This window comes from Rhinopithecus roxellana, chromosome 20 (genome assembly GCF_007565055.1).
Source record: "Rhinopithecus roxellana isolate Shanxi Qingling chromosome 20, ASM756505v1, whole genome shotgun sequence".
In the NCBI taxonomy this organism is placed as follows: domain Eukaryota; kingdom Metazoa; phylum Chordata; class Mammalia; order Primates; family Cercopithecidae; genus Rhinopithecus; species Rhinopithecus roxellana.
The window spans coordinates 51,887,458-51,899,809 of NC_044568.1; positions in this window are offsets into that span (position 1 = coordinate 51,887,458).

Consider the following 12,352-nt stretch of genomic DNA (forward strand, 5'->3'; position numbering starts at 1 on the left):
TTCCCTCCACCCGGGACTCTGTGATCATTCATACCTCCCTCTTGGCCCACCAAATCGTGTGAGTCACATCCTTCACTCTGCCCATAAAACCACCAAGTTTTAGGCAGCAGATATTCAAGACAGACACGTAAGAGTTTCTTGTGAGAATTGTCAGTAAAAGCACTTTCTCGTAGCAGAGTCTTATTTTATTCCCAGTTGAAATGCTGTTGCTCTTTCCAAGGAAGGATGGGTTTCTCCTAGAGGAGAGGCAGAGGTGTGCTCTCCAGACGCCACCACCATGCTGGCCGCTCAAACAGTCCTCCTTCAGGAAGACACCAGCCTTTGAGCCACCAGGAGTCCCGAGGCCTGTGGCTTCCTGGGAACCTACAACCGCATCAGACATCGAGGCAGAGTCGCTGTTACCAGTTTCACATCTTAGTCAGAGCCACCATTTTTGACATGTCAACAAGTCCCCCCACCAAAAAAGCACTAATCAATCAACGTTTATTAAAACCCCACCTTGCGCAAAGGGCTGTTGGTTAAAACTCTTCAATCCCCGAGATACTTAGGGGAAGACTGGTTGTCTTTGAGAAGCAGGAACACTCATCTTGGGTTGTCAGAAGACTTGCTTTAGGGAGATCCTCAGATCCTGTTTCTAGTAAGTGTCTGTCTTTTGATTCACGACGTGACTGCAGGCAAGTGCTTGGGGTTTTTCAACTGCAAAATGGAGATAACAATGGTACCCACCTCTCTCGAGGGGTGGCTGTGAAAATTAAATGAGATGATGCATGTAAAAGTATGATAACCGTGCTCTTAACCTCAAAAATCTGCATTAGGAATTATATGGTTTGAACCGCATCTAACCAAGACTCCAGCAAACAAAAGTCCACTTCTCTTGCTCATGGAAGCCCAAGCTCTGATCTGCAAAGTCCACAGGGGCTCCGGCTCCCTCCGTCTTGCTGTGCCTCTCCCCCCCGGGAGGTTGTCCTCGTCTGCAAGGCCCTGAGCAGCTCACCCTCACCCGCAGTGCACACCCCGAGGGTAGGAGGATGAAGGGAGGCTGAGCAGAGTCACATGGCCACATTCGGCTGCAAGGGAGGATGGGAAATGGAGTCTTTATTTTGGGCAGTCATTTCCTTTGCTTAAAATTGGGAGTATGACAACATAGAGGAAAGGAACATGGATAAGGGTGTGAACAGGCCATCTCAGCCACTCCCCGGGGGGTAAGGATTGGTATCCCATGTTATAGATGGCAACACTGAGGCTCGGAAAGGTGAAAGAAATTGCCGCAAAGCACACATCTTCCTAAATCCCTCAGCCTTACCCCCTGGGCTGCACCACCTCCTAAGCAGTGGTGGAAGAGGTGGTGCTTTCTCTGTGCCGACACGTGGAAGTTCACGGGAGGACAAGGTGGTCACTGGAAGGCTGGGTGGGGGGCAGGAAGCATGGGTGAGTTGACACCCATTTGTCATGGGGGACTCCCAGGAAGAGAGACCCCCGTTCCCTAGTCCCAAGGCAGGGGCAGTTTCTCCAGAATGCAGCTTCTCCGAGCAGGAGGCAGCCCGGAGGCCTTTTCCACACTGCTCGTTTCTTCCACTGTCCTGAGGGCTTAGGAAAGCAGAGGGGAGTCCCTCCCAAGCTCTGGCTGGTGGGCGCTCCTCCCCAGTACTCCCTGCAGGCCAGTGCCCAATGGGGTGGGGCCTTGGGGGGCTGCCAAGTCCAGAGCCACGCCCCACACATGATGGGGGCTGGGAGGAAAGAAAAGTAGGCTGGCAAAGGGGCAAGGAGGAGGCGGGTGCTCCGTGGGGCAGACTCCCTACTCCTGCTCATGGCCCCAGACCCCTGCTGGGTGCTGGTCTTGTGTCCCACCCACCATGGGACCAGGCACTTCACCCATGTCAATGACCCACCACTAGGGGCAGTAACCCAAAGAGGTGCGCACTGTTACCACTCCCACTGCCCAGTAAGGAAATCGAGGCCTAGAGACACAAATTAACTAACCCAAGTGATTCAGGGAGCCCAGAAGAGGCTTTGAACCCAGGTGATTGGGCACTATGGCATTAGCCTGGCCCCATGAACAATCACCGTCTTTGCAGCCTAGGGAGCGTTTGAAGGCAATGCCGCTCCGGCCACCTCCCAATAAACGCCTCCACCAAGCATCTTTTATATAGAAATTCTGCAGACACCCCTCAGGCAGGTCTGGGGGTCCAAGAGATTTCAATTCAAAAAGAGTATCTCAGGTTGGGCTCAGCGGCTTACGCCTGCAAGCCCAATACTCTGGGAGGTCAAGGCAGGCAGATCTCCTGGGCTCTCCTAGGAGTCTGAGACCAGCCTGGGAAACATGGTGAGACCCCATCCTTACAAAAAATACAAAAATTAGCCGGGTGTGGTGGTGCCTGTGGTCCCAGCTACTCAGGAGGCTGAGGTGGGAGGATCACTTGAGCCCGGGAGGTAGAGGCTGCAGTGAGCCAAGATTACACCTCTGCACTCTAGCTTGGGTGACAGAGCAAGAATATGTTTCAGAGAAAAAAAAAAGGAATATTTCTGCTCCAAGGGTATCGGGCTCACACTGCCTATGTGCAGATGTGGTTCTGCCTTCCTAGCTGTGTCTCCTCTAAGGACCTTCTCCTCTCTGGCCTGTTTCCTCATCCATAGCATGGGGAGGAGAGTGACCACCCGTGAAGGCTGTTAGGAGAAGGCCACCTCTCAAATAGTGACAGCTGTTGGCATTGCTGTCCTTTGCTGTATTATTTTTGAGATTTTTTTTTTTTTTTTTTGAGACGGGAGTCTTGCTCTCTCTCCCAGGCTGCAGTGGTGCGATCTCGGCTCACTGCAAGCTCTGCCTCCCGGGTTCACGCCATTCTCCTGCCTCAGCCTCCCGAGTAGCTGGGACTACAGGCGCCCGCCACCTCGCCCAGCTAATTTTTGGTATTTTTTAGTAGAGATGGAGTTTCACTGTGTTAGCCAGGATGGTCTAGATCTCCTGACCTCGTGATCCGCCTGCCTTGGCCTCCCAAAGTGCTGGGATTACAGATGTGAGCCACCGTGCCCGGCTGAGATATTCTTTATATTTGAAATTAGATCATAATTTTTAAAAATTAAATGTAGGACAAAAGAGACAGAGGGGAACCTGCAGGTGAAAAGGATCTTAAAACAGATTGTAGCCAATTACAAAAGAAACCTCCGTCATCATCACGGGCCACACAGCCCTTTTGTATACCTATTGATTATGCAACAACATAAATATATCACTAACAAAAAGAAATGCATGACTTTTTTTAATTACTTAAACTTTAAACCACGGTTCTTATTCCCAGAGAAGCTTGTCTGGACACATGTAACTCCAGTCTAAGGGAGGTGTGCTCAGGCACTGAGGTCAGCCCCAGCTCCATGCATGCAGGTGACATGTGAGGTACCATTCCCGTGCCATGATTTCCTCAAAACAAAACGGTGCAGGCCGCAGGGCCTCATCTCACTGGGAAGGAAAAAAGCCGAAGCTCAAGAAAGCCACAAGTCCCAGTTACGCCACCGGGCTGGTCAGCGCAGAGTTGGGACTGCACTCCGATGGTGTCTGGCTCCAGAGTCCCAAGACAGCAAGACCGGGCTTATGCCCGGCCCCCAACAAGCAGATCCTGAGGCAAGGATTTGAGGATGAGAGTTGATTTGGGGGACGACCGGAGCAGCAGTGAAGTGGGGAGGCCAGGTGGGGGAGGAGGGCCACAGCACGGGGACCTCACAGAGCAGAGGCTGCATGGCAAGTGGGGCTCAGTCCCCCCGGAGCACTCTGGGAGTGGTGGAGAGCTCGCCTCCAAGGCACCCTCCCAGTGGGGGAGAGAGCTGGGGTGCTGACCCGCCAGCCCCCATCTGTCACCCATCCCGAGAGACTCCAAGGCCTTCTTCGTTCCCTGCCCTTTCTGGCGGGCCCTGTAGGTGGGCTGAGCACGTTCCCATGGTCAGAGAAAGTCTCCGGCATGGATTCCCACATACGTTGGGGTGGGAAACCGTCAGCTTGTTCAGGAGCCTTGAGTGCTGAGAAAGTAAGGGTGGGGCTGCAAATGCCTGACCCCCACATGTGCCTGCACAGAAACTCTCCACCCCTGCAATATGACCCATGGACCCAGGCTCACTGCTCTGTGTGGATGGATTACATTCCGTTTCCTTTCTCTTATCTCTACTTATATAAATACTCTTTATAACAAGAAAAGAGCAATAAAAACAACCGTGAATTTTTAAAAAGACACAAGAACTATTCCCCAAACTGTTTCCCCGGAAGAGTCAGCTTTGCATGGAGCAGGCGGGGAGTGGGAGGTGGCTGGACAGCCCCTCAGCGTCTGGACAGAGCTTCCTTCACACAGCGTCCCTGCCTCCTCCTTGGACACCTGTGGTCTGTCAGGTGACACATCATTCCTGTCCATCAGCAGCCCCCGGCCATCGCTGCCAGCTCTGATAACCCAGTCCTGACAAGGCCCCCTTCGGATAGAAATTCCTCACTTCCTGGTGGTCAGGCTTGCACTGACCCCCGTGGTCAGTGTGGGAGCTGGCAGTTTTTATTTTGGTGCATACAAATTAATATCAGCCCATTGCCTGTGGAGAAAATGCACCCGTGGTGCACGAGCATCTGCACGTCCCTCACTGTGTGGGCTTAGGGTCTCCACAGAGGCACCTGCTCCCCTCTCCTCCCATCCCCCCATTGCACCATGGGACGTCAAGGGGCAGCAGTTCTTGACCCCTGCTGATGCCCAGCCCTCCAAACGTCAGCTGTCCATCCACGCCTCCTGCTGCAGATTGCAGGCCACACTCACCATCCCAGGGCAAAGTGCAGTGAAAGAGCCTATGCCCCACTTCTCTCTCTTTGACATTTTTTGCCTGCCATCCTTTATAAGCTTGACCCTCTCGCTGTCTCCACCTTCATCAAAACCTGCTCCAAAAAAGAATATGTCAGCAGTCATCCTCACCAGGTGTGAATCAGATGGGTCACGGGGAGATGGCTTGGGGGCAAAAGGGTCTTTAAAAACCGCCAGGAGATATGCAGCAGCTTTTACGAACGCAGAACATCTGCCTGCCCTGGGTCCCAGCAATTGCAACTCTGGGTACACATGCAACAAAAATGCCTATGGACATCCACAAGAACCCATGTGCAAGAATGCTCATCCCAGGCCGGGCACGGTGGCTCACGCCTGTAACCCCAGCACTTTGGGAGGCCGAGGAGGGCGGATCACGAGGTCAGGAGATCGAGACCATCCTGGCTAACACGGTGAAACCCCGTTGCTACTGAAAAAAAAAAAAAAAAAAAAAAAGCCGTATGTGGTGGCAGGTACCTGTAGTCCCAGCTACTCAGGAGGCTAAGGCAGGAGAATGGCATGAATCCGGGAGGCGGAGCTTGCAGTGAGTCGAGATCGCGCCACTGCACTCCAGCCTGGGTGACAGAGCGAGACTCCAGCTCAAAAAAAAATGCTTATCCCAGAACCATTCATAATCATGAAGAACTGGAAGCCTCCGAAAGCTCATCACTGGGAATGCAGAATGAATGGTGACATGGGCTGTGTCCGCAGCACAGAGTGCTCTGCCACAGAAAGAACGAACCCTCAGGCCAGCCCAAACTAGCTCCATGGGATGCTGTCTGTGCATTTCCCTTCAACAGAGAATCAAGGTCACCTCCTGAGCAGAGTAAATTTAGAGCCATTCTCAGAATTCTGCTTCTCAGGGGACAGAGGCTTGGCCTGAAACGTTGCAGAAGCCAGCCGTGCTGTGTGACCACAGGCAAGAGGCTTAAACCCTCTGTTCCTTTGCTTCCTCCTCTGAAAAACAGAGATAATAATGGTGCCTGTCATCAGTGTAAATAAAAAACATACACTCATATAAATTTAATCATATAATTAAGCAAGGATAATAGTTGGTAACTAGGGTGTTTGTGGCAAAGATTTGATCAGTTCCTGTGTGTAGAGCTTGCAAAACATGGCCTGGCACACAGCAAGGGACCTCAACATGGTTATTAATATTTTTATTATTATTATTAGGCAGAGAGTAGAGTGGTAGAAGGATCGTAGGCTTTGAAGACTGAGAAATCTGCTGGCTCAGTTACTTACTGGTGGCCTTAGGAAAGTCACTGAGCCTCTCTGAACCTCAGTTCCCCATGCACAAAATTGCTTGTTGTTGTGGCCAGATAAAATAGTGCAGTGCTTCCAGAAGTTCACAGCAATGATCCCTGGGTGGTCCCAGGAGATGACTGGTCAATGGGCAAAGTTTGTATTTTCACCATTAATGTATTTATTTTAACGTTTATTAGAAAAATGTGTAACGAAAGTATCAAACCCATCAGTTTTGGGACTTACGACTGGGGCTGAGTTTCCTTTAATATATATTTAAGTGTCTTCTAAAGCAACTCCAGTTAAAGAAAAGTATTAGTGAAATGGTATAGGGGAGCAAAGGCAGGGCAGGAATGGGGAAGGCAGTGCATGGAGGAAGTTGAGCTGGTGTCCCACCTAGAGCCACCTGTGCTCCTGCGGCTGGGTCTGCACTGCTGCTTCTCAGCCTGTACTGGTGGAATTGCTAAGACCCCCAGTCAGAAGCCTGGAGTGTCAGAGAACCTTCTAGCAATGACGGGCATCTCTGTGGGTGAAGGTGTCAGCTGTCCTGCCCGCTGTGAGGCGACTCTGCAGCGCCGTCAGGTGCCCATACAGCAGCCCAGCCATTTATCAATCACCTGTATTAGGTAACCCTTTATTGCCGGCCTGCCTGCCTGCCTCATCAGTTTCCCGCAGCTGCTGTTACAGGTTACCACAAACTTCGTGACTTAAAGCCACATAAACTTACTACCCAATTGTTCTAAAAGTCAGAAGTCCTAAATTCAAGCTGTGGACAGAGCTGGTTCCTCTTGGGGGGTCTGGGAGACCCATTTCCTGGCCTTTTCCAGCTTCTAGATGCCATGCCACCTGCACTCCTTAGCCCAGGCCCCTCCCTCCACCTGCAAAGCCAGCCATGCGGCCTCTTCCCAGCCTTCTCCCTCTTCCACCTTCTAAAGGCCCCGGCACAGTCAGCCCTCCGTATCTGCAGGCTCTGAACTCACAGATTCAACCAACTACAGATCAAAAATATTTGAAAAAAAGAAATGAATGATTCCATCTGTGCTGGACATGTGCTGAGTCTTCTTCCTCATCATTATTCCCTAAACAACACAGTAAAGCAATGACTTACGTAGCACGCACATTGTATTAGGTATTATAAGTAATCCAGAGATGATTTAAAGTATACCGGAGGCAGTGCATATGTAGTACGCAAACGCTCTGCCATTTTATATCAAGGACCTGAGCATCTGTAGATTTTGGTATCCACGGGAGTCCTGGAGCCAACGGCCCTCGGATACAAGGGATGACTGTAACGACATTGGGCCCGTTCGAATACTCCAGGATAATTTTCCTATGTGAAGTCTGTAGTTAATCATATCCACAAGGCCCCTTTTCCCACGTGAGGCCACTTATTCCCAGGTTCCAGGGATTAGGACTGTGGACATCTTTAGGGACCATTACTTTGTAGACCACCGGCTTCCAGGAGGCACCCCTCCCCCCGATCCAGTAAGCAACCTGCACCCAAGTCCTTGTCTCAGCTCTGTTTCTGGGGGACCCCCTCAGCCCTGCGATCATGCAGTTCAGCACTCCACACTCTTCCTATGCTCTCGTGGACCCACGTGAGCCTTTTGTAAGGAATGTGACGTCACTCTGGTGCAATGCTCAGTGAAATCCACCATCTGGGAGTGTGGCCCATGGCTTTGACGTTTCAGCCAGATGCTGGCACATCCAGGTTTGTCTCAAAGTTAACCCTGCCGGCCTGTTTCCTTAAGAGAAACACCCCAAATAAGACAGCGTGGCTGCTTTTCGCCAGACTTCCCAGAGCGCCTCTGCACCCAGCAGCCGCAGGCCCAAAAGCACTGGCAGTCGGCACATATTTAGGAGAGAACGGACATGATGCCCGGCCGAGCCGCTGAGGCCACAGGAAATGGGAGCCACTGGCATGAGAGGGGAAGACTGCTCCCTAAGTTCATGAACTTGAAGTGGAGTTTGGCTGCTCCGGGGGGTCAAATGCCAGCTCTTCTACTTTCTATTAGATTGGCACAAAAGTAATTGCGGTGTTTGCCCTTACTTTTTTTTTAGATGGAGTCTCTCTCTGTCACCCAGGCTGGAGTGCAATGGTGCCATCTCGGCTCACTGCAACCTCCGCCTCCTGGGTTCAAGAGATTCTCCTGTCTCAGCCTTCCGAGGAGCTGGGATTACAGGCGTGCCATGACGCCCAGCAAATGTTTGTATTTTAAGTAGAGATGGGGTTTCACCACATTGGTCAGGCTGGTCTCGAACTCCTGACCTCAGGTGATCCACGTGCCTTGGCCTCCCAAAGTGCTGGGATTACAGGCGTGACCCACTGCACCTGGCCTGCCCTTACTGTTAATGGCAAACACCACAATTACTTTTGCAGCAACCTAATAGCTAAGTGAGACTGGGAAGCTTAGTTTCTACAAGCCTCTATTTCCCCCTTCTGTGAAACGGGATGATGACGTTTACTTGCCTCCAGGGGTGATGTTCAAAATGTCTAACAACCCATGTAGAGCAGACATCAGCCGATCCAAACACCCCAGACATAAACAGCCAATATGGCAGGCCCAGCCCTGAGAGCTGGAAACCAGCCTCACCCACTCCAGGGTGGTTATGAGGCTTTGACAAGAAGAACTCATGTAAAACTCATAAAACACAGCACGCCTTCAAGCAGTAGTGGCTGTGATGAACAGTCATTATTCCACCCAGCATCATCAGGTTACATTATGGGGCTAAGGCATGAGTCCTTTGGCTGGATTCAAAGTGGGTCTTTTGAAAAGCAAGTTCAAATAATTGCACGGAAAGCAAGCATCGTTGATTAGACGCCGGGGTGACGCAGCAGAAGCCAAGGCTAGGCTGGAGGAAAAGGCAGGACTGGGCTTGGCCACAGCTGGGCCAAGTCTGGACTTTATCTTGGAAATCAGAACACGCCTCACTTTGGGCTCACTCGCATTGCTCAATTTGAGCATGGGATCTTAGCATCTGCTCGTTCAGACAGTGGGCCACGTCAAGATGAGTCTCCAACACCAGAGTCCTCGGGCGGTCAGGAGGCTGCCGGCACCCAGGCAACTGCCGCTGTGCTCTGGGAAGGGAAGGCAGAGCGCGGGCGGGTCTGCTGGCCGGTTTGGAAGCTCAGGAAGAGGTAGGGACAAGGTGACCTGGAGCCCAGAGAAGTCAGCTGCAGCATCGGTCCCAGCTGAAGCCAGAGTCCAGCTGTCCTCCTACCTATTAGGAGACACACATTCTGCAAAGGCCCAGCCTGGCTTTGAAAACCAAATGCGGATGATTTCTGTGCTGAGTCACTCTTGGTAAAGAGTGTTCACAGACCACGTGCCACACAGCGAATTCTCATTTCCCGTTTTATTCCCTCCAAGTTCTCATCTGGTCTTGGGCCTGCAAGAAAGTGGGATGGGACGTGGAAAAGGACATGTCCTCAGCCTGAGGGTCCTGACAGAGAAACAGAACAGAGGAAAATAATGGGTGGGACAGAGACCCAGTGCTGCCCCTGAGTGGCGTCCCAGAGCCCGTCTACCAGAAAGGACCTTCCTCCAGGCAGCCCCAGAAGACGGGTAGAAATTCAAAGCTAATCCTATAGCTTCTGTCCATAGAGAACTCAACCACACATCCACACACAGTCACAAAAACAAGAACAATGGAGCACTTAGGGCCAAGCCCTTTACATATATTATCTCATCCAATCCTCGCGGTAATCCCGCAATGTCAGTGCTATGCGTCATTCCCATTTTACAGATGAGGAAGCTAAGCCCAGAGAGGTCAAGTAACTTGCTTAAGGGCACACAGCCAGTGAGTGGTGGAGCCTGGATTCGCCCCATGGTCTGCAAGATGCTGACAGCATGGATAAACTTCAGTGCGCACAGTGGACAGACTTGCCATGTGTCGTCTTGACACATGCCAAGTGAAACCACCAGTGGCATCAACCCAAGGAAACAAAGAATGCAGCGACCATAGGTGAAGTCATCTGCTCAAAGGCAGAAAGAGATCAATTTTCTGAAAGGAGAACCTGAAACCAGGGCCAAGCCCTCTAACCACAGGTGGCTGCTACTTTGGGGCAGGATGGATTTAAGCTGGAACGAAATATCCCCCTCAGACCCAGCCCAACCTCATGTTGGAGCTCAGCAGAGCCCAAAAATAAAATCTTGTGTTTTGCCTGGGTGCAGCGGCTCATGCCTGTAATCCCAGCACTTTGAGAGGCCCAGGCGGGTGGATCGCTTGAGGTCAGGAGTTCAAGACCAGCCTGGCCAACATGGTGAAACCCCGTCTCTCACAAAAAAATACAAAAATTAGCTGGGTATGGTGGTGTGTGCCTGTAGTCCCAGCTATACTTGGGAGGCTGAGGTGGGAGGATCGCTTGAACCCAGGAGTGGAGGTTGCAGTGAGCCAACATCGTGCCACTGTACTCCAGCCTGGGCAACAAAGTAAGACCCTGACTCAAAAACAAACAAACAAAAACCTTGTATTTTCACTCCCAGCGCAAGTGGATGCTGGCAGGGGTCTGCCTACAAAGAGCATTCCAGTATCTGGACATATTAGTACCCAGATAAATTCCATCTGCTGGGGTTGGCATCTCTATGCCTGAGAGCTTTACAATATACTGAGTTGAATGATGTCCCTTCAAAATCTATGCCAACTCAGGACCTCAGAATGTAACCTTATTTAGAAACAGGGTCTTTGTAGATGTAATTTGTTAAGATCATACTGATTCATGAATGGACCAACTCAATGTATGGAGACATAATAACTCAACTCACAAGAGACTGATGTATATACTGGGACACATATGTAGTGGGGGCTCTGCCTTTCCAGGAACTGGAGTTGTCCCAGCTCCCAGGCACCTATCTGGCTGGCTGACAGATACAAGGCAGCTGGGTGAACATGGACTTACCCCACCAAAGTCTTGATGATCCTACAGCCTAAGTACTGAATGTGTCCCCTTCTCCCATCCCCACCAAGGGCAGGGACCGGCTCTGTGTCATTTACAGCTGCATTTCCAGGGCTGGCACAGTGTAGCTGTATACATTCAGGTAATGCCAATTGCTACACCAAGACAACATGGCAAGTCTACCCACTGTGCACGCTGAAGTTTATCCATGCTGTCAGCATCTCACAGACCATGGGGCGAGTCCAGGCTCCACCACTCACTGGCTGTGTGCCCTTGGGCAAGTGACTTAACCTCTCTGGGCCTCAGCTTCCTCATCTGTAAAATGAGAATGATGCATAGCACTGACATTGCAGAATTACTGTGAGGATTGAATGAGATCATATATGTAAAGGGTTTGGCGCTAAGTGCTCTGTTGTTCTTGCTTTGTGATTGTGTGTGGGCGTGTGGTTGAGTTCTCGGTGGACAGAAGCTATAGGATTAGTTTTGAATTTCCTCCCATCTTCTGGACGAAGTTGCTCTCTGGTAGACGGGCTCTGGGGTGCCAGCCGGGGCACTGGGTCCCTGTCACATCCCATCATTTTCCTCTATTCTGTTTCTCCCAAATCTCAATGTCCTGTCACAAGTTTCTGTCTCATGCATGGACCCTTCCAATGTGGACGCCCTTGTCATACATTAGCCTTGCCACATGGTGATTCAAGAGCCTGCACTTCTTCCAGTTGGGGCCTTGCTGTCCAAGGAATGTCAGAGTCTTCAGACAGAGGAGGGGAAAAGACAGAGAACTGTGGCAAATACCACGCACTTCCTTGGTGAGGAGCAGCAACCACCTTCTCACACATTCTTTCAGCAAGAACGAGTGGCCTGTTTCCACCCAGATGCAAAGACACCTGGAAAACGTAGCTCCCGGCCAGACAGCCACCCACTAAGGACAGCTCCACACATGCACACAGGTGCCCACGGCCAGCTGGCCGTGGGTGCAGGATAAACATTTGCTTGGTTCATTCGTCAGTGCACCAACTAACGGATGACCAAGCCAGACACTCAGAAGAGAGACCTCCTAGGCGGCTGTTGAAATGTTGAGCTGAATCAGAAACCCACATGATTAAACCGCGCGAGATAAGGATCTGGGGGAGAGTTCTCTGCTGACATATCCCCCCTTCATGACCACTCTCCTCCCCACATGTCACCACCAGACGGGTCACCCTCCCGGGGGCCTCAGAGGAGTCCCGAAGGCCAGCACCCTCAGCCTTTGCCTCTCCCAGATGGAGAAACAGGCCCAGGGTGGGAGGGGACATGCCCAAGATCACAAGGCAAATTCGTGGAGGAGAAGCCAGGCCCGGCTGCCTGACCCCAGGCCATCGCTGGGGCCAGGAACAGGCTGGGCCCTCATTGT